Consider the following 4,252-nt stretch of genomic DNA (forward strand, 5'->3'; position numbering starts at 1 on the left):
TTAAGACGGGGTTATTGGATTTTGTACCATAATTAAGGTTTGGGCAAAAGATCGACACTTGTGGAAATTGGACTATTGACTATTAATAGATGGGGGGTATTGTCTAATTGAGTGACAACTCATTGGAGTCTGTCGAACCTATCTTCAAATTAATTATCCTAATAATTAATAATGATTATGGTTGTCCTATTTAGTGACGTTCATATGGAATCTATTATAATCATTTAATTAATTATTCGGGTTGGGTAATTGATTATTCAAACTGATCAAGTGGGTAAATTAATATTCATATCTAATCAAAACAGGGGTAGATTACATACAGTGATAACTGGTGTAATTGTTGACAGAAGTGATAACTGTGTCACAGTTTAAATCCTTAATTAGTTGGAATATTTGACTTCGGGTATAAGGGTAATTTGATGAGGACACTCGCACTTTATATTTATGACCGATGGACTATTATGGATAAAAACCAGATAGGTATCAAATAAACCATGACAAAGGACAATTAACCCGAGTAACAATTAATTAAAATCAAAACGTTAAACATCATGATTACGGAAGTTTAAATAAGCATAATTGTTTTATTGTATTTTTCATCGCACTTTTATTTATTGTTATTTTATTTATCGTCATTTATTTATTTTACGCACTTTAATTATTGTCATTTATCTTTACGCTTAAAAATATAAAATCGACAAACCGGTCATTAAACGGTAAAAACCCCCCTTTTATAATAATATTACTACTTATATATATATATTTATATAAATATAGTTTTATAAAAATATAGTACGTAATCACTAGCTCCCTGTGGAACGAACCGGACTTACTAAAAACTACACTACTCTACGATTAGGTACACTGCCTATAGTGTTGTAGCAAGGTTTAGGTATATCCCATCCGTAAATTAATAAAACTTGTGTCATATTTTGTAGTATTTCCTAGTAAAAATAATACTATTTCGTACCCTCACGCTACATCATCAGTGTGGTTTAACATAAGGTTTAGCCTTAACTGTGTTATCTTCATTAACCTTTTCAACTACCGGTTTTGTTTCCTTATCTTGCTCAGGTTGTGGTTCTTGTGGAGTGAGAATAGAGTCATCAGAAATTACAGGTATTTCAGGTGGTTTAAGTGTAATACCATTTCTTGTGGTAATGGCTTTAGCTGTTTCATTCCTGGGGTTAGCATTTGTATCGCTAGGTAGACTTCTCGGTTTTCTTTCACCTATTAACCTTGCTAGGTTACTTACTTCTTGTTCCAAATTTTGAATAGAAGCTTGTTGATTTCTAAATACTTGAGCATTTTGTTCATTGGTTTGTTTCTGAGATGTGAAAAATTGAGTTTGAGATTCAACTAGCTTTGACATCATATCTTCTAAATTTGGCTTTTTATCATCGGTTTGTGGTATTTTGTTTTGAAAAATAGGTCTTTACTGGTTGCAGTGTTGTAAATCTCCCGAGATCTCTCCGAGATCTCCTCCGAGATCTCGTTTTTAAAAGGCAACCGAGACGAGATGTTCATCTCCCGAGATTTCTCGGTCAACGGGGTCAAACTTAGTCAAAGTCACGATTTCTCGAATTTTCTTGCTAATTTGTAAGATTTTCTTGTAAAATTCGTAATTTCTAAGATTTTCTCGCTCATTTCTCGAATATTTTTGTAAAATCTCGTAAAAACGTATATAAATATACATATATTTATGTTTTTATGTATATTTTTATTAAAATAACTATAAAGTCAACGTAAGTCAACGTCCGAGATCTCCCCGAGATTATTCCGAGATGCCGAGATCTCCCTAAAAAAGTCCAAACGAGATCTCCCCGAGATCCGAATTCTCCAACCTTGACTGGTTGTAAGTATTGTTAGATACTTGTTGATTGCTAGGACCTTGTTGGTTGTTGTATGGAACATTTCGGTTATAATTTTGATTTTGATTGTAGATTGGTCTTGGCAGTTGATAATTATTCTGATAATTATTTTCAGGCCTTTGGTTCATGTATGAAACATTCTCTCTTTGTTCCATTGTTTGTTCAATACTGAGACAATCTTTTGTTAAATGTGGTCCTCCACACTGTTCACAACTAATTCTTATTGAGTGAATATCCTTGGTCATCTTTTCCATTCGTCTCTCGACAACATCTATCTTTGCAGAAATGGAATCAAAGTCATGGCTAGAATCGGCTCTAGCTGGTTTAGATGATCTAACGATATCTTTTTCTTGATGCCACTCATGTGAGTGGGAAGCAGTGTTATCAATAATTTTGTAAGTGTCAGTTGTGGTTTTCTTCATAATGGAACCACCAGCTGCTATATCGATGTCTTTTCTTGTAGTGATGTCGCATCCTTGATAGAATATTTGTACTATTTGACAAGTGTCTAAACCATGTTGCGGACATCCTCTCAATAACTTTTCAAATCTTGTCCACGCTTCATATAAAGTTTCATTTGGCTTTTGTGTGAACGTAATAATTTCTCCTTGAAGTCTTACGGCTTTAGATGCCGAAAAGAATTGTTTAAGGAATTTTTCAACTAAAACGTCCCATGTATCAATCGCCCCTTCAGGTAACAATTCTAACCAATCTTTGGCTTCTCCCTTTAAAGTCCAGGGAAATAACATGAGATATATCTGTTCATCCTCAACTTCTCTTATTTTGAACAAAGTACAAATCCTATTAAAGGTACGAAGATGTTCATTTAGATCTTCCTTCGGCGCACCACTAAATTGGCATTGATTAGTCACCATGTGTAGGATTTGTCCTTTGATTTCATAATCTGGCGCATTAATGTCAGGTTGAGTAATTGCGTGACCTTGGCCAGTGCGTTTAGCTCTCATTCGGTCTTCCATACTTAGAGGTTCCAGATTTTCCATGATTGAATTTGTTGAATCTGAATCACTAGAGGATTTTGATTTAATGGGTTGTTCCTCGACAATCTCTGTTTGAATGATTGGTGGTTCCGGAGGAAAGATTAGTGGTTCAGGATCTCTGAATTGTCCCTGAATATCCTCCGGATTCTCAATTGTGAGGTCGGGTTCAAAAAATGAATTATCGGAAATTTGAATTGGAGTACTTGGTAGACTATATGACGATTCTAAAGAAAAATCAACGGCGAAAATATTAGCTAGATGTCTTGATCGAGTTACAGGTGGTGAACGTATAAAAGGTGGTGAACGTTTTGCTCGGTGCATTCACTGAATATCCTATTAGTTATAAAAGATAAAAATTATATAAGTTATCAAATTAATAGACTTTTCTGATTTTGCCCACGTTTCGAATAGCCAATAGATGCAGCAGGTAGCCAGGACCTTTTAAATCGGAAGCCCACAACTCGCCACTAACAAATCCAACTATTACTACGAACCAGAAAATTTTGGATGTCTATCAATTTAACCGCTTAAAATAAATTTTCGTTGAACTTTAAAGAAATTTTAGAGAAGAAATAGAAAATTCTATGTCCTAAAAATCTAGAGCGTCGAGAAATAAGAAAGAAAAAGAGCGCGTCGAAAAACGTCAAAAAATAAAAGGTCGAAAAATAATAAAAAGAACGTAGCGCGTCGAAACTTAAAAGTCTAAAAACTAAGAATTAAAAGTTGCGTCTAAAGATATTAAAGCTTAAAAAAAAATTCTATATCCAAAACGGTAATAACTTAAAAAGTACTAAAATCTTAGAACGACGTCGCAAAATTCTAAAGCACTTAAATCTTAGTCTAAAGAAAAAGCACTTAAGGGATTTTACGGCAAAGCCTAAAAATCTAGAAATAAAAATAACTATGGCAAAAATTATGACTTAAAACTAAATACGAACGAAAAATACAAATATTACGCTAAAACAAATAAAAAGATACAAAATATAAAAATAAACTTAAAGTTGTAAAAAGTACAATTTTTTATAAAAAAATTATTTTTATAATATTTATTTATAAAAGTATTAATTTTATAATTTATTAAAACTAATTAAAACTAAAATTACAAATTAAAACTAAAAACTAACTTAATTAATTAAATAAATAACCCTAATTAGGGTTTATAATAATAATAATAATTAATATTCCGTAATTAATGCTGAAATAGGTCAAACTGTGGCGTGTCAGATCAATCTATGCGATCGCATGGTCTTTGAGTTATAAATCCATGCGGTCGCATGGAGTAGGGTTTCGGGCCAGGTGTTGGGCTTCTATAGTCCTCAGCCCGATTACTTTAAATATTTTTTTTTCTGTTTTTCTGTTTTTAATATAAATAAATATTTATAT

General features: G+C 32.6%; 1 non-coding gene across 1 annotated transcript; it reads left to right on the forward strand.

The window, feature by feature from the left end:
• The first annotated feature begins 2,381 nt into the window (after window positions 1-2,381).
• LOC139851085 (small nucleolar RNA R71) lies at window positions 2,382-2,488 on the forward strand. Its single transcript, XR_011760447.1, has one exon. It is a non-coding gene; the product is annotated as a small nucleolar RNA R71 (small nucleolar RNA).
• The last annotated feature ends 1,764 nt before the right edge of the window (window positions 2,489-4,252 follow it).

This window comes from Rutidosis leptorrhynchoides, chromosome 5 (assembly GCF_046630445.1).
Source record: "Rutidosis leptorrhynchoides isolate AG116_Rl617_1_P2 chromosome 5, CSIRO_AGI_Rlap_v1, whole genome shotgun sequence".
In the NCBI taxonomy this organism is placed as follows: Eukaryota; Viridiplantae; Streptophyta; class Magnoliopsida; order Asterales; family Asteraceae; genus Rutidosis; species Rutidosis leptorrhynchoides.